Source organism: Bubalus bubalis, chromosome 6 (genome assembly GCF_019923935.1).
Source record: "Bubalus bubalis isolate 160015118507 breed Murrah chromosome 6, NDDB_SH_1, whole genome shotgun sequence".
In the NCBI taxonomy this organism is placed as follows: domain Eukaryota; kingdom Metazoa; phylum Chordata; class Mammalia; order Artiodactyla; family Bovidae; genus Bubalus; species Bubalus bubalis.
Window position 1 is genome coordinate 67,000,388 of NC_059162.1, and position 19,145 is coordinate 67,019,532.

Here is a 19,145-nt window from a genome sequence, read left to right on the forward strand (position 1 = left end):
TGACACCCACATGGCCAGCTTAGCTCCGGGATTATGCAAAAGCTGATGAAGCCCAGTGACTTCTACATCAGGACCACAGAATTTAACCTAGATTTTCTTATTTTCTGTAACATCCCACGTTGGCAGTTCCAGGACTAGAATGGGACTCTTCTGTCTAGCTGTTTGGCCAATAACGTGGCATACTGATCTTGGAGAGCATTCTGATTGAGTACTATCAGGACAGCTGCTACTTCAAGGAAAAGGTCTTTATGAAATAATAACACTCAGTGTTGGAGAGGTTGTGTGTATGATGAGTTAAGAACTGGCTTTTCAATAATCAGACATTTTACCTATTATTTGTTTCTTCACAAACCATACACATCAATGGTTCTCAACCAGGAATAATGTGGTCCACCCGCTTCCACCCCTGCCCCAAATTTGACAATGTTGCTAGATATTTTTGGTTGTCACATCTGGCAAGGGAGAGACTGGCCAGGGATGCTGCTAAATATCTTACACTGCACAGGACAGCCCCCTCACAACAAAGAATTATCCAGTCTAAAATGTCAGTAATGCCAAAGCTGAGAAACTCTCATCTATACCAAAGCATTCTCAGTTTTGGGGTTTCTAAAAAGTGTGTTGAGACTCGAGCAGCAATTATTCTCTTCCTCTCTCTCTTTATTCTTTTTTTCCTTCTCTCTTTCTCTCCCTCTCCCTCTTTCTGTCTGATTTTGAGCTGAAAGAACCTGTGCTGTAAACTCCAAAACACGAATAGCTGAAGTGGTAATACTGCAGAGGAGACAACAGGAGATGTGGGTTCAGTCTCTGAGTCAGGAAGATCCCCTGCAGGAGGAAATGGCAAAACACTCCAGTATTCCTGCCTGGGAAATCCCATGGATGAGGAGCCTGGCAGGCTACTGTCCAAAAAGTTGCAAAGAGTCGGACACGACAGAGTGACTGAACACGAGCATAGGTATAGGATTATTAAGGTTCCAGAAAGAACAGTTTTTATAGATCTTGTGGGTCAGCAACAAGCTTCGGGGGGCAGATGAAATTGTGTGCCACTAGACCAGATGATGTCTGAGGTTGTTCCCAGCTCTGAAATTCTGTGGTTATATGAGCACTTTATCTTTTTGGAGATTGTTGTTTAATGTCTAGTGATCTTAACAAACCTCTTTTCTTTTTTCTGAGGGAAAGAACTTGCAGAGGACATGGTCTGCATGATTTGTTTTATGTCATTTAATGTAAGAGGGCTGGGGAGGTCAATTGGAAATTTCAAAATGAGATGCTTACCAAATTTCCCAGTTCACTTACAACACATGTTTTAATTTGAATAACAAATGTTGTAACAGCTTTCAAAATCATACAAAATATATCTAGATTAGGAAAGGAAATTATAGTAGATTGCAACAATGATGGTTTGCAATTTTAATGGCAGAAATGAATTCTTGTTTGTTTTCTTTTGGCTCTGATTTCCAGACTGCAACAAGCTTCCCAGATCTTCTCCATAAACATGAGGCTTTCTGTATTCTTAGCACTACTAGCTAGGAATGTTAGGTCTATAAAATATCCTAAATGGACTCATAAAGGAGGATAAAAGTTCAGTCTTTTTAGATTCCACCTTTCATTAAACGTAGGTCTGTCTCCTGTTTTTTTCTATGCTTCAACATTTGAGAAGGAAATAAATTGGCTCTGTTATTAGTATTATCTCAGTTTTATATCCCAGGGATGAGGGAGCCTGGTGGGCTGCCATCTATGGGGTCGCACAGAGTTGGACACGACTGAAGTGACTTAGCAGCAGCAGCAGTTTTATATATCCCATAAATATCATTCTCTGAACATCAAGCCAGCTTCTTGAATGTTTTACTTCCCCCTGGTTTCCTGTAGAGATTTCAATTAAGCCTGGTCTCTACCAAATGGTTTTCATCATTTGCTACTGGAGATCCCTCAACATGCAAAACACTGGCTCTTGGGGGAAGGGATATTGGGAGACTGGGACTGACATATACATACTCAGAGGCTAAAGCATCTGCCTCCAATGCGGGAAACCCAGGTTTGATCCCTGGGTCGGGAAGATCCCCTGGAAAAGGAAATGGTAACCCACTCCAGTATTCTCACCTGGAGAATCCCATGGATGGAGAAGCCTGGTAGGCTACAGTCCACGGGGTCGCAAGAGTCAGACATGACTGAGTGACTTCACTATACTATACTATTTATAAAATAGATAACTAATAAGAACAATAGAGTAGTACAGGGAACTCCATACTCAATATTCTGTAATGACCTATATGGGAAAAGAATAAAAAACAGTGGATATATGTACATGTATAACTGATTCGGGCTTCCCAGGTGGTGCTAGTGGTAAAGAATCCGCCTGCCTATGCAGGACACCTGAGAGATGTGGGTTCAATCCCTGGGTCGGGAAGATCCCCTGGAGGAGGGCATGGCAACCTACTCCACTATTCTGGCCTGGAGAATCCCATGGACAGAGGAGCCTGGTGGGGTACAGTCCATGAGGTCACAAAGAGTTAGACACGATTGAAGTGACTTAGCACATAACTGATTCACTTTGCTGTACAGAGGAAAGTAATACTACATTGTAAATCAATTATATTCCAATAAAAACTTAACAATAGGGCATGAAAGAATGATGTCTGCCAATGCATGTCCCAAGTCTCAGAGTAACTGTGGTAGAGCACAGGTTTCTCCAGGCCACTCCCAGGTGGAGCATCCTGACTTCAGGTTGTGGACATTAGGGATGGGCTCAAATGGACCAGCAAACTTGTCTGCAAACCTATAGTTGTTTTCCTTTCTGTGTCTTTAAAAATTCGTATTTGGATTTCACACTCTACTTGGAACTCTCTATCTCTACTATTCAAAAGAAAACTTTACATCTGAAACTGACATAATATTGTATACTCAGTCAGTAAAGAATCTGCCTGCACTGAGGGAGACCTGGGTTCAGTCCCTGGGTTGGGAAGATCCCCTGGAGAAAGAAATGACAACCTACTCCAGTATTCTCACCTAGGAAATCACATAGACAGAGGAGACTGGTGGGCTACAGTCCATGGAGTTGCAAGAGTCAGACACAACTTAGTGACTAAACTACCACCGTTCTATTTCAATAAGAAAAAAACCTTGTTAATTAATAAATTAAAAAAAAAATCACTGGGCCTTCAAAACTTTTCTATGTCTAGAAACTTTCTTCTAACAAATTGATTGGCTGGTATCTTATTTATAGTATTTCACTTTTCTCCAACAAAAATTGGAGTTTTCACTAAAATAGTAATAATTTTAAAACCTGCCATCATTGGAGTGAAACCTGTAGTTATCAGCAATATATCAATAGTAATGACAGTTTATATTCTATAGAACTGTGTTTCTAAAGCTTCATAATTAATCACAAAACTTGAAGATTAATTAATCACAAAACTAGCATCAAAGTAGTTTTGGTTGGGGTAGGGCTGGTAGGGACAATATTCTGTCTGGGAAAGCCAAATCTATTCCACGCTTTTTATTTTTAAATTTAATTTAACTTTTTTTTGCCACACCTTGCAGCTTATGGGATCTTAGCTCCTGCATCAGGGATTGGACCTGGGCCCTTGGCAGTGAGAACATGAAGTTCTAACCACTGGACCACCAGGGAAGCCCCAATCCCATGCTTTGATGAACAGAATTACTGTGATATGTCCCTGTAAAACTGAGATGTATAGAACATATTTCATTACATAATGAAATAAGGGTAAAATGTGAATAAAACTAGATTTAAAAATAAATGTAATTGGTATGCAAAGTGATGAGAACAAGAACATTAGAAAGTTGTGAATAACTGAGTAAAAGACTTCTTTTCTCAGCAATTTGTACAGAATCTTTATTTTCACTGGACATTTTGATTATGGACATGGACAGCATCTAAAAATTTTTGTTGGGAAAAAGTCAACACAATGAAAAGATCCCAGAGGAAATGGCTGCAGCATTTATGATGTGCTTTAGAAAAAAATTTCTTCCTGAACTTGAAATCTTAACAATGTAATAATGACTGACTTATGCTAGAGAGAAGAAGGCTTACTCCAGAGAATTTTGATTACTCCTACTATACTAGCTCTGAGGATATTTTTTCAGAATCTTTATAGCAATCAACAATGAAAAGGAACTAACTGAAGAACTAGATACTGTTGCCATTTTTTTTTTTGAGCATCTATTATGTGCCATATATTGTTAAGCTTTTCTTTATACACTTTATCATTAAATCCCTACAATATTATTTAGAAGAGGTGTCATCATCCTCAGATTTAAAAACTCAGAGATTAAATAACTTGACCAAGATCATGTAGGTGGTCAAGCCAGGATCTGAATGCATATCTGCTTATATTGAACTGTCAAGGCTGTCAGGATCAGAATCATGGGCCAGCCATAGATATTTTTTTTTTTTTTTTCAGATTTTTAAAAAAAAAATCTGGACCATTTTTAAAGTCTTTATTGAATTTGCTACAATATTGCTTCTGATTTTAAGTTTTGGTTTTTTTTTTGACCAGTAGGCATGTGGGATTTTAGCTCCCCAACCAGGGGTCGAAGGTGAAGTCTTAAACCACTGAACCACTGGGCAGTCCCAGAAGCCTTAGATTTTAGCTGGGCTCTTGTAGAGCAAATCAGGGCTAAAGTCCTAAAGGAGTACTCTCAGAATAGATCTCTAAGAATCCCCTGAAGCCAAGCCAAACTAGATCTAGGTGCAATATACCCAAATATCCTTGATCTGACTTTCCATTTTGAGGCCATAGTGGGTAATTTTATTTCTCTGTATGATATGTGTACTCTGCCAAATGGATGTGGCTGTTGGCAGAGGAACCTCCCTGTAGGCTGACCTGGAGCCTTGGAAGGAGCAAGGAAAAGCAAAATTGCCAGCAAGAGGCAGATGACTTCCCAACTCCAAGCAGGGCTCTTTCTCAGGGTCTTTAGCTTAAGGCTATCACTTACACAGGAAAGTTGGCTATCCCTCTTGGTCCACTGTTGACTCTAGTTGTACCTTCTCCACTAGCCTTCTAAAACTTAAACAACCCTGTCTTTCAGTTTGTTAAGAGAACTAAAGTCATCCAGCAAAGATTCTATTTTTCTCCTCTCATTACCACTCAATCCTTCCTCAGTTATCAGAGAAAGAGTAAGCCTACCCTCCTTCTAAAAGCCTCTCAGGAGTTGGAGAGTAGATTTCTGATAGAGGTCCATTTTTGGTCTAGCACTTCCTGCAGAAGCTCTTCTGGTTCTGCCTCAGAGGGTTTCCCATCCACGAGTGCCCGAGGCACAGCCTTGGCTCAACGGTTCCTCCCCACATCCCAGCCAGGCCAGCTCTGCCCCTGACTGGCAGGCAGCGTTCCACACTCCTTTCCCAGAGCTCTGGTTGTTTCATCAAGGGATAGTGGATCCAAAGCCAGACCACCTGCGATAAAAGGGGAAAGGCTAGGTCTTAGGATGTGCAGAAGGTTGTTGATGGGAGAGAAGAGCCAGAACAAAGATTCAAGTCGGTGGTGGAAACTGGGTCTTGAACAATTTTTGAGCCGGAGAGTATGTGGCTACAATAGCTGGTTTTTAATTCTTTGCAGACTCAAGTAGAACCCTAGAGCAGATGTCCTCAGGCTAAGCAATGTTCAGATCATGAACTGATATCAAGAGCTCAGTATTTTGCTCATGGATCTGTTGGTACTATGATAAGACACTTTTCAAATTAAGTCTGGCATCTAAAAAAAGCCAAACTTCAGAGAATTGTGGTTGCCAGGGGCTAAGAGGGGGCAGGAATGGGGAGATGTCAGTCAAATGGTACAAATTTCCTTTATAAGATGAATAAATTCTGTGGATCTAATATTCAGCATGGTGACTATAGTTAACAATACTGTATCATATATTGGAAAGTTGCTAAGAGAGTAGATCTTAGATGCTTTCACCACACACACACACACACACACACACACACATTGTAATCATGAGGCGACGGATCTGTTAACCTTATTGTGGGAATCATTTCACAACATATATGTGTATCAAATCATCACATTCTCTATACGAAACTTACACAATGTAATATGTCGATTATATCTCAAGCTGGGAGAAAAGAAAAGTAAAATTACTTTGCCAAAGAAAGCATATATATAAATGGTATAAACATTTTTTTTTTTTTGGTCACACTGCACAGCTTACAGGATCTTAATTCCCTGACCAGGGATTGAACCTGGAGATGTTCTAATGGAGGTAGCTGAAAAAACCCCAGTATTTTAGTACATGAGAAAGTATTCAATATATTTTTAAATTAATTTATTTATTTTAATTGGAGGCTAATTACTTTACAAAATTGTAGTGGTTTTTGCCATATTTTGACATGAATCAGCCATGGGTGTACATGTGTTCCCCATCCTGAAACCCCCTCCTACCTCCTTCCCCATCCCACCCCTCAGGGTCATCCAAGTGCACCAGCCCTGATCACCCTGTCTCATGCATTGCAATATATTTTTAAGATACTACTAAATGACCAACCTAAACAGCATATTAAGAAGCAGAGACACTTTGTCAACAAAGGTCTGTTTGGTCAAAGCTATGGATTTTCCAGTAGTCATGTATGGATGTGAGAGTTGGACCACAAAGAAGGCTGAATGCCGAAAAATTGATGCTTTTGAACTGTGGTGTTGGAGAAGACTCTTGAGAGTCCTTTGGACAGCAAGGAGATCCAACCAGTCCATCCTAAAGGAAATCAACCCTGAATATTCATTAGAAGGACTGATGCTGAAGGTGAAGCTCCAATACTTTGGCCACCTGATGCAAAGAGCTGACTCATTGGAAAAGACCCTGATGCTAGGAAAGGTGGAAGGCACGAGGAGAAGGGGATGACAGAGGACGAGATGGTTTGGATGGCATCACTGACTCTGGACATGAGCTTGAGCAGGCTCTGGGAGATGGTAAATGACAGGGAGGCCTGGTGTGCTGCAGTCTATGGGGTCGCAAAGAGTCAGACACGACTGAGTGACTGAACAACAACTAAACGATATGTTGCTTCTCACTCAGAAGTTAATTAAGAAATATTTAATAGATCTGCAGCTCATCAAATAGATTGATACAGTGGATTTTTTTTTAATTGGAGGAAAATTGCTTTACAATGTTTACATGTTGTGTTGGTTTCTGCCATACAACAACGTGAATCAGTCATAATTATATATATATCCCTTCTCTCATGTGCCTCCCTCCCCTGATCTCAACCCTTTAGGTCAGCACAGAGCGACAGGGTGTCCTGGGCACCCTGTGGACACAGCGGATTTTTGTCACATAAGAAAAGTTTCGAATATGTCTTGGGATCATCAAGGATCTACATCATACAATTCAATTCAGTAAAGACTTACTGAGCACCTACTTTGTTCCAGGGTGTGCTGGATATCGAAAATACACGAGAGGAAGATTAAATCATGTCTGGTTTTTTGTAATTATTAAGGCACCAGTGAGGACTAAAATATTTTGCAAAGATTTGATAAAGAAAGGTTAAAAGAAGAAAATAGAGGAGCACAGGCAAGATAAACTTGCTGTGGGCGTAAATAGCCTCATGTGGTTCCTATCTTTTCTCTACCATACTTAATATGGTGCTGAGCCCAGTAGTTAGACAACAAATACTCATCAGACTGAATTAACCAGGAAATTCAATTAATTAAAATACCCCTTTTCCTTCCTATTTTCCATTTTTTTCCTTTCCTCCCAGCATTCCAGCAGTTTGAGACTTTATAAAAGCTACAAGGTGGTGACATAAAGATTTAAACCTTTGCCAATAAAGTGTCTAAAACTAAAGAAACTAGTTAACAGTCTCAGAAGTCGACTTTCAGCCTCCTGTGACATTTGGTAACTTTGCTAATTACAGGCTCCATTCTCTCCAGTGCTCAATGTCTCCTCTACAAGCCCTAAGTGGTATCCTGGCAGCCTGAAAAAAAATCTGAAAGTGCCAGATGTGTGACTAGGGGCTAATTTAGGCCCCGGGAAAATCAGGCTCATTCTGTTTTCTTTTACTTATTTTTTTCCTTCCTTTTATTTATTTTTTTTTCTTAGTTGAGATGCTGCATTCTTTTACTTTTAAAAAATTCTCACTAGCAGTGTTGACTTTTACAGTCATAGCCAAATAGGGTCATTTTATAATTATATGGGCAATTCAGTGAAGATCAAGTGGAATCAGAGATCAGTTCAGAAAAAGAAAAATGAAGGGAAATGTATTTTGCAATGTGAACACAGGACCTTAGGATGAAAGATGTCACTTACGAGTAGAAAAATTGGAGTTTAAATCAAATTCCTTCTTAGTTAATACACATTTTCTGTTACCAGTACTGAGAGATTGTTTCTTTTTATAGACTTCTTTAGGATGTCATTTAACATTGATGAAAACATGGTTTACTGGAATAGTCAGAAATAATTCTGAATAATAAAATAACTCTTAGAAGAGTCATGTTTCTCATTGTTGAAGACATGGGCAGGAAGTAAGTATGACTGGAGAAATAATTAGATTTCATTCAGTCAAACATGGCAGCGCTTCTGCCTTCATGGAGGTGGGGGGCAGGCATCCCCAGTGGCTCAGCAGTAAAGAATCTGCCTGCAATTCAGGAGACACAAGAGACTTGAGCCTGATCCCTGGGTCAGGAAGATCCCTTGGAGAAGGGGATAGCAATCCTCTCCAGTATTCTTGCCTGGGGAATCCCATGGACTGCCTGGTGGGCTACAGTTCATGGGATGGCGAAGAGTTGCACACGACTGAGAACAGCACACAGTGTAGCACAGCTGCCCCCACGGAGTTTAAGTTCTATGTTGAGAAACTGGTAAATTGTTAAGAACAGTTCATGTGGGAAGGGCCTCGATGGGGTGCACATGGGGTGTGCCAGGAGCTGGGGCCTCACAGGTGGTCAGAGGGTCAGAGAAGGTTTTCTGGAGAAGTTGATCTATGAGCCAAGTTCTGAACAAGTGAGACAAAGTGAAATGAAGAAAGGAAAGGAACAGCACTTCTTTCAGTGACAAAGAGAAAATGTACAAAAGCCACAGTTTCTTTGAAGAAATAAGGGTGCCTTTGCCTTAAAATTCTAGAATTCACCTTCTGAGAAGGGATTGGTGATGCACTTTCTAGCTTCCTGAAGTTCTTTGAAGGCTTTCTTGGAGTTTTTGATTTGGTAGCTTCTTCCTCTAGCAGTTAAGTCTCACGATGGCTCAGAAGTTAAAGCGTCTGCCTCCAATGTGGGAGACCTGGGTTCGATTCCTGGGTTGGGAAGATGAAGGAAATGGCAACCCACTCCAGTATTCTTGCCTGGAGAATCCCATGAATGGAGGAACCTGGTAGGCTACAGTCCATGGGGTCACAAATAGTTGGACACAACTGAGGGACCTAACTTTCTTTCTAACTTTCCTCTACCAGAAATCCCTGGGCATGTGCATGTATTAACTGTGTGCTGGGCTGTGACCCCAGGAAGATGACAGATAACTGTAGTTACTGTTTAACTATTGTTATAACACTGTTATAACAATGCTACTTACATAGCATTTTAAGTAGGACTTAACTGTCTGCCAGGCAATAGGCAAAGCATTTTGTTAACATCCCAATAAACTGCAGAACAACCTGAGGTGTCACTCTCTCAAGCAAGTAGTTGGCTCAGAAAGGTAATACTTATTTAAGGTCAAAACTGGTGAAGAACAGGGCCTGAGTATGAACTCAAGTCTGTCTTACTGCTATACTTATGCTCTTGAGAACTAAGCTATTTTAGCTCTGTGAGGAACAAATCCTATGTCCTTAGTTATCTCACATTCTTTTTCCTCTCTATTTTTAGTTTTAAGGTCATTTCCAATTTCAGGCCCATTTAAACAACCATCCTCATTTCTTCCTTTACGCACTAACCCTGGGTCTAATACTCTGTGATAATGTTGTTAGTACCAAGTTCCCAAAAAACTAAACTGGTCTTTGTTTTTGAATAGTTAACTTATTAATAAGATGGTTGTGACAGGCTTGATGGTAAAAAATTAATTAAAAAAACCCAAACAGAATGGAGGATTGTTTAACAACTTAATAGCCATTGGACCCTTTGGATAATTTAGCTATTTTGTTCCAAGTTTTAGGAGAAATATAAATGAAGCAAGAGAGAAAAAGAAAATTATGAGAATGGAAATCAGATTTATAATAATAGGACTTATGTTTGAGTCCACGGACAGAAATTAATATGCAAATGGAGAGAAAATTCCCATAAATCTTCTGATGTGTGGTTTTAGCTGACTCAACTAAAAGGATAGTTACTTCATACTCCTCTGCTAAAGTCATTAGACCTTTGATTAGAGACAACAGAAGGAAAAAGAGATTACTTGCCATCTATAAGGAATATCTATATTTTATTTGTTAAATTTTGAAGGGGATCATCTAGAAATTTCATTGGCCACATATCACACAACCCACCTTGCACTCAGCAAATCTAAATCATGTATAACCCTGGGTTGATTCTGTTGGGTAAGTATGGTATCAATAGATCTTTCAGGCTGTAGTTGAGGTGGGTGGCTAGAGAGGATGAAGATGAGTGAAAAGGGGGCTACAATGCAGAATACGCCTCTTTCTCAACTCATGGAAACTTGTCCATGTGCGCCTGGCTTCATCATCTCTATCACTTTGTTTGGGATTAATTTTTGTTTAATTATTCCCCTTTTTCATTTTCAAATATGCTTGAGATCCTAGAAGACATCCTGTCTAGCTTCCCGAAGATATCAGCAATGAGAGATTCTGTTCTACAAAGGTGTGACTTCCCTCAAAGACAAAATGAGTGTAGCTCCGGAAAAGCTGATTAGCCTCTATGCTGCCTCCAGCCAAGTCTGCTTTTTACCATAGTGGACATGTTGAACTTCCTCTTAAAGGGGATGGGAACTGGTAAGCTTATCAAAAGTATAAAGGGTACATAGTATTTGCAAAGCAACAGACTTCTCCAGAGGTTTAGAGGTCACATTCCACTAGGTACACATGGGACATGCCAATGGAGACCAAAGCCAACAAGAATCTGTTAATACCCTCAGGAAAAAGGGCTGAGCCTGAGAAAACCAAAATTGATGCCAATTTCAGATGCATCCTTCACTCTTATAGAATAATGCAGCTTTGATTACATGAAAGCAAAGGCAAGATATTAGCTTTTACAAAATCATGAAGTGACTTTGTAGGATATTTAGGAAATTTATCACATTCAAAAGACCTCTTGCAAGCTCACTGGAAGGTTCTCGTGGATGGTTGTAATTTACTCAACAAATACTTATTGACTAACACCTGCTGTGGAAATAGTATGCAAATTTGCTTTACTCCAGTATCACATAGTAGAATAAAAAGAATTGTGTTTTTGCTTGTTACAAATGTCTTCTCCATTAAAAAGTAAGTGAGAAAATGATACTATGAGTGTGTGGAAATATTTATTAATTCATTCATTAAAAAAGCACTTATTGTGCAGCTACTATATGCCATGCACTGAAGGTTCAGTGCTTGGTGAAATAATACTCTTGCCTTTAAAGAGTTTATAGTCCACTGCAGGGGACACTCACTCAAAGTCTAACATTAATAAAGGAAGTCACAGAGCTATAGAGAAATGAACATGGGAGATTAGAGGAGATAGAAGGTTTAATTGGTCTCAGAGAGGAAAGGGGGATTAAGAAGGATGTGTGAGTGGATGGGATTTGAGGATTACAGAAAGTGTCACAGGAGATGAGGGCATTTGAGTTCCAGACATTTCAGACCATTAAGTATTCTTGTCTAGGTTTGTGTCTGCCCCAGATCTAATAGAGATATTCTTCTTTACCTGACAACAATTTAGGAATCAGAAAACACACAGCCAGATCTACACGATTCTTTATCTGGTTGGAGAAATAGGTTTCTCAATAATGACAATAATAATTCATTGTTTTGCTTTGACCATAGGTAACCCTCAAGGGAAGTGATAAGATGTAGGAAGAAACTCTTAAGCTAGACCACTTGCATTCAGATTTAGTCCTACCATTACTGGCTGTGTGACTGTGATTCTCTAAGCCTCTTTCCTCATCCATAGAAAGGGGATAGCCATAGTGCCCATGTCATACAGTTGTGGATTGCTAAAAGGGGTAAGCAAGCTCTACATTATTACTGTAGAGCTTGGCATGTAGTAAATCTTAAAAAGTTTTACCTATTGCTATATTGGGAAGTACTAAATGGTTGTCTATGTAGAATCACATTTTCTAAAAGCATTTAAAATGAGATAAATTCTTTTAATTCCAAAATGATTAACATCTTTTTCTGACAACTCCTTAGGTCTAATCATTACTTCTGCTTTTAAAAAATCTTCCTGGCTTACATTTATTTTATAAATATAATTATAACATTGATAAAGGAAATAAAAGTCACAATAACAACAAATCACCCCAATCTGCATCTCACTTTCACTTTTCCACAAACTCTTTTGGATCAAGAGTTCTGCAAGTGAATAAGTGAATAAATAAATGAATTGTGGTCTCAACAGTTCTGTCTCAAAAAGAAGTTTAAGGTATCATAAAATCATGCCCTAAGAACTAAGTTACATTTCTGTGTTTACCCCAAAAGCTGGGAATACTGCAGTATCATAAAACATTTTCATTAATTTTAAAATATTTAAAAAGAAATCCCACCACTATTTCCTGGTGGGAAAGGCAAAAATGGAAGATTGTGGGCAAAGTGACGAATCTGGAATGAGAAACTACAGCAATGATGTTAGTACTGGGTCACCGTAATAGGTTTCCACAGAGTATAAAATACAGTTCTTTGGCCACTAAAAGGCCATTTCCTTTTGGCATAAAATCATGACCTACTTAGTGGTCTTGTTAGGAGAGTCAGAACTATGATTATGATTGTGCAGATTCAGGTTTTACATTTGTGCCATCGCTGTGAACACAGCTGGATGACAGCCATGGAGGTTGCACATAATCCCCTGGGCACACACTGCAGATTAATTAATACAGGTTTTCTATTTAAAATTCAGATACATAATTTTTAAAGATAAGTAGCCAGATACTTGAGCTTCCTTGGTGGCTCAGATGGTAAAGAATCTGCCTGCAATACAGGAGACCCGGGTTCAATCCCTGGGTCAGAAAGATCCCCTGGAGAAGGGAATGGCAACCCATTTCAGTATTCTTGCCTGGTGAATTCCATGGACAGAGGAGCCTGGTGGGCTACAGTTCATGGGGGCAGAAAGAGTTGGACACGACAGAGTGACTAACACACAGCGATACTTGGGGCTTCCCAGGTAGCGCTAGCGGTAAAGAGCCCGCCTGCCAATGCAGGAAACATAATGAGATAGGTTTGATCTCTGGGGTCAGGAGGATCCCCTGGAGGAGGGCATGGCTACCCACTCCAGGATTCTTGCCTTGGATAATCCCATAGGCAGAGGAGCCTGGCGCGCTACAGTCCATAGGGTTGCAGAGTTGGACACAGCTGAAGCAACTCAGCACGCATGCAGACAGCCAGATACCTATCTCACTTTAAGTTAATATTAGCATTCACTTAAAATGTGTTATTTTAAGTTTTTCTTTCACATATCAGGTGAGTTACAGAGGAGAGGGGCTTACACTTTAAGTCCCTTATCTCATAAATGACACAGAGCAAACCAGTAATTATCCTGAAGAAGAGCAAGGCAATTCATTAGAAAGGCCCAAATATGTTAGAGGATTTCTCCCATAAGACTCATGAGAGTTAAACTTGCTCCTTGGAAGAATATTTAAAAATAATTAACATCTATTTGAATCTCATGTCTTCTAATAATATTCATGGTATATTTTTAACTATAGCCAGGCTTAAACCTAAATAACCAATTTAGAAGGTATAATTATATATGTGCTTATTCAGTGGTTAATCTATCACAGAGCAGAGACAAAAAGACTGGGACTCCTCTAGATATTTCAACCACTCTGCATGTTCCAAGGATTCTAGAATTTCTTATTTTTATTCAAGCTCCATCTTAGAGTAGATATGCCTGGCCTTTTAGAAGTGGGGAGATGCAGCTGGAAATTCCATCTTTCACAAGTAAAACAGAGCCATTCTCTAAAGCTATAAATGACCCAGGGTCAGTAGTATTCAGTATTTGTTTTACTCTATTTCACCTTCCTGATTTCTGAACATTCTGTATAAGGAAGAGGTTAAAAGTGTGGGCTCTGATATCACACTAGCTATGTGACTGTGAAAAACACATCCATCTCAGTTTCTGCAGGTGTAAAATGGGTAATAACAGTTTCTACCTGACAAAAATAATCCATGCATAGTGTCTGCACATGGCAAATGTTTTATAAATGCTAGTTATTATGATTATCATCTATTTTTATAATCTAGTTTTCAACATCTTTCCTGTAGCATCTATGCATTTGTTCACCCACTCGTTAGCTATTAATTGAATAGCTGCTATGGACAGACACTGGGCAACATCAACAGCCTGAGGATGCTTTTATTTGAAGAAGGTCCCGAGACAGACAAATACATATACCAGGTTGGTACACCCCTCACCAGTTGTTGAGAGTGTTGACTGCTAACAGCTCACCCCCAGATCCTTTTCTGGGGGACTGCTCTTGGCTGACAGGTGCTGCCTGGGAGCAGCTCCCATGCTCTGGGTCATCTCTGTGCAAGTCTCTGAACAGAGCTGCTGGTGAGATCAGGCTGAGGCTGGACTGCTCTTGAAATTTTAAATCTGTGTCTGCCTTCTTTCCCTGCCCTCTCCTATTTCCCTCACTCAGTGACAGGTGTCTTTTGAGAGCAACCCCTCAATAGACCCTTCAGAAGCTCTGCCGATGTGGGATCCAACCCAATACAAAATCTGCCCATGTACAACTTAGACACAAATTTTGATAAGGCAATTTTCAAGTGAATACACCAATAATGATAACCACAAATTATCAGAATTTTAAAATATACAGATAAGAATAATTTATTGGTTTTCTAAGGGGGTTGAACAGGAGAAGACAATGGCAAACCACTCCAGTACTCTTGCCTGGAAAATCCCATGGACGGAAGAGCCTGGTAGGCTGTAGTCCATGGGGTCGCTACGAGTCAGACATAACTGAGAGACTTAACTTTCATACATTGGAGAACGAAATGGCAACCCACTCCAGTGTTATTGCCTGGAGAATCCCAGGGATGGGGGAGCCTGGTGGGCTGCCGTCTATGGGGTCGCACAGAGTCGGACACGACTGAAGCGACTTAGCAGCGGCAAAGGGGTTGAACACATTCTTTTAAAATATTCTTATCATGACTTCACTCTGTCTCTTATTATCTTAGCTTTCTTAGAATTTCCTTACCTTTCAACTAAGAAATCATGCTGTATAATGGATATAAAGTAATAAATAGAACAAAAATCTTTTTAAAGAATTTTTAAAAAACCTTTTGTAGTTTGTTTTTATTTCTTACATTCTTTCAAAACTGAAATAAAGGACTTCTTCTTTTTTGGGTGGATTGGTTATTTTGATCATTTCTCTGGCTCAGTGTCATTCCCATTGAGTTTTTTCTCTTTTACTCATTATGAATGATTTGGGTTTGTCAACTTCCTCTAGAAGTTGGTTGTTAGCTTCATAAACTCTGGGCTTTACACTCTCGTTGAAATGTCCAGTATGACAGTTTTATCAACTGTTTAATGACAGTGGTAATGAGCCATCCAAGACAAACACAGCCGTCTGGCAAAATAGAAGATCCGTGTGGAGAAACATGGTCTGGTCAAAACTTTCACATCTCTATTTTATTATAAACCACAACAGATAATGCAGTTATGAATAATTATAGATGAGTGCATGGTCTAGGCATTTCACCCCACTGGAGATCACTTTACATCAAAGAAGCTTTTCTATGAAACTAATAACTGATTGGAACCAGGTATGATACTCAGACAAGAGCAGAATTCATGTCTTAATATTCTGCATGTGTCCTAGCAATCAGCTAACTACCCTTCATAGCTGGTGAGCCCTTGGCAAGCCACAGAATCACAGTGTTACATCAGACCTCAAGTGTCCAGCTGAGGCCCAGTTCTCACTCCTGAATTCACAAAGATGCATGCTGGAGGTCCACCTGCCATGTAAATCATACGCTTTAAAAAAAATTTAGAAAAACTGTGGTTTCAAAATAATGATGATTTGTTAAAATAGCAATCATTTGCAATGATTTTACCTTCTCAATTCCACATTAATCACTTTACTAATTTCTTAAAAAAATAAAATTATATTCATTTCCTTTCTTTTTTCTGTAGTCTTCTCCCCTCTCACTGCATACTCCTGTCACTTTTCTGTACTATACTTAAATCACTCAACATTTCTGCTGCACCAGGCAATTGCTGTGCCCCAGGTAATACTATTTTCTGTCCTTTCTTCTTTCCTATCAATGAGGCCCAGAAATTCTTCTTGTGGTAGCCACAGATTCATCCAGTTTCTTCTCTAACAATGGGAACTAGAATTTGTAAATATCTTTCCCACATGTTTCAAAACTGAATGTTACCATTCTTTCCCCATCTCCACCACTTTCTTCTCTGAGGCAGATGTAGCCTTGGCTTTGACCAATAATGCACTACATAGTTCTACAGTGTCCCCCTGGAAATATCAGAAAATTACTCATGGGCGATCCTCTTGGCAGGCCTGCAAGTAGAGTCTCCTGCAAGTAGGGCTTCCGTTTAGTCAAAGAAGTCAGTTACTATAATTGATGCCATAGCTTTCATATCCTCAATTATGCTGTTTGGTTGTCATGGAGCCTTCCATTTTCCAGACAGGATAGTTCTCATTCCCAGAGCTAGCTCTTCTTCCGTCCAGTCCTCTGGGTCCTCTCTACTTTCCTCCATAATTTCTAATATTCTGAATTTGCTCCCTTAATCTGTGATATGGGCTTCCCAGGTGGCTCAGTGGTAAAGAACCTGCCTGCCAATGCAGGAGCCGTGGGAGACATGGGTTCAATCCCTGGGTTGGGAAGACCCCCTGGAGAAGGAAATGGCAACCAAAATCCCATGGACAGAGGAGCCTGGCAGGCTACAGCCTATGGGATCACAAAGAGTTGGACAGGACTGGGTGACTAAGCAGCACGCACAATGTGTGATACGAGACTCAGGCTGTCCATTGAAACAGCAACTCTTCTGATCACCCCACTTGCTACTGGGAAATTCTCCTTTTGGCCAAGTGGAGAAAGTTCAAGGCTCTGGTCAATCTTCTTTTTATTAAAATAAATCTCACCCTTTCAATACTTTGTTTTCAGTTCTTAAGAGTTCTATTAAATGTTCTGCATAAGAGTTCTATAAAATATTCTACATAAGAGTTCTGCATAAGAGTTCTACAAAATGACAAGATTTAAAAATGTTTCTCTCACATTTCATTCTAAATTATCATAGTTTCCCATACATGAGGAATGCTTAATGTGAAAAAAGAAAGGTAAGATGCAGAATATTTCACATGGATTTTGGGTTACTCTGAGACACTAAAGGTTTGGCTCCAAAGATTCTATCTAAATGAGGAGAACAGCTGACTGTTAGGGAGAGGGAGAAAGAGAAAGAGATACACACACACACACATACACACACACACACACACACTGCGAACAAGAGAGCACAGGATTGGGGTGGTGATCATCCAGAAGAGAGTACACATATTAATTTTCTCCCTAAATGTAGCATTTAACAGGGACAAGGCATCTCTCACTCACTTTTCCTTCCCTTAGTGATAACCATCTGCTAATCTAGCAGCTTGACTTATACCATAAAATATAGATGTCACCACAGAGATCTTTAAGGCTGGTCTGAATAAGGAATGAATGCCCAACCCTTGTGATATTCTGTGGGCAGAGTTACAGAAAAAGAAAAATATCAGGGATTTTTGAATAAGGGATTCAGACCTTGAGACTGTCAAGGCTCATTTGACAAAAAAATACATTTATTTATGTATATGACAATGTGATTGCTACTGTACCATTATGTCAGAATGGATCAAGAATCGGTAATGCTTGTTTTTGTTCAAAATGGTAGGATAATAAGAAAATAAGTAGCTGAGAAATCAATGGTAGAAAAGTGTCCAGGTGGTGGTTTTAGCAGCGAATTTTAACTTGGAAATAATGGTTTATCTTGCTTCAGGCAAACAGTTAATGGTGGAAAATCTAGTCTTAAGCAAAAGATAAATGAGGGGATTATTATTTACCTTTTGAGCAACTTGATTGTTCCCTAAAAGTGCTACTAGGCGGACACCAGGTCCTGCTAATTCTCAGCAGAGTGCAACCGATTTTGAACGATATAAGAGGTTCCTTGTGGCCCCGTTTTGCTAATGGAGCAGATGTTAATAACTTGAAATGTGATTTCTGATGTGTCTGGTTACATTGCTTTACCTATAAATGGAGACATTCTGGGTTCAGTCAGTAGTTTCCAACTTGGGAGTCTCCCTGAGGTTTCAGAAAACAGTGATAAGCATCCATAAGTTACTTTTCTAGGTATTTCGTACTTCAGAATACATAATAATGCACTTTTATCCACAAAAATGCTCAAGGAGCCAACTAACACCTTGAGCTTATTTGCTTGCCTCTGTTAACTCGGCACAGCTCATAGCAGGTAGCTCACACTAGTCAAAGGCTCTGGCTGCCTGTCTGTTGCTGTTTAGTCGCTCAGTTGTGTCCGACTCTTTGCAACCCCATGAACTGTAGCCCACCAGGCTCCTCTGTTCATGTAATTTCCCTGGCAGTGATACTAGAATGGGTTGCCATTTCCTACTCCAGGGGATCTTCCCGACCCAGGGATCAAGCCCATGTCTTTTGCTTGGCAGGCTGACTCTTAACCACTGAGCCACTTGGAAAGCCCAGCTGGTGGTAATGGCATTCTAGAAACTTCCAGTGACAATTAGGATAAAATAATTTTATTTCTATAATTTATTTTATTGAAGTAGGATTGATTTACAATGTTGTATACATTTCTGCTGTACAACACAGTGGTTCAGTTGTGTGTATACATATACACACACACACATGTATGGGGTTTCCCTGGTGGCTCAGGCGGTAAAGCACCTACCTGCAATGCAGGAGATGTGGGTTTGATCCCTGGGTTGGGAAGATTCCCCTGGAGAAGGGAATGGCAACCCACTCCAGTACCTTACCTGGGAAATCCCATGGACAGAGAAGCCTGGCAGGCTACAGTTTATGGGGTCGCAAAAGAGTTGGA

General features: G+C 39.9%; 1 protein-coding gene across 3 annotated transcripts in view; it reads right to left on the bottom strand.

The window, feature by feature from the left end:
- AK5 (adenylate kinase 5) overlaps nucleotides 1-19,145 on the bottom strand; it is a 254,392-nt gene that overhangs the window by 127,466 nt on the left and 107,781 nt on the right. The window lies entirely within an intron of this gene.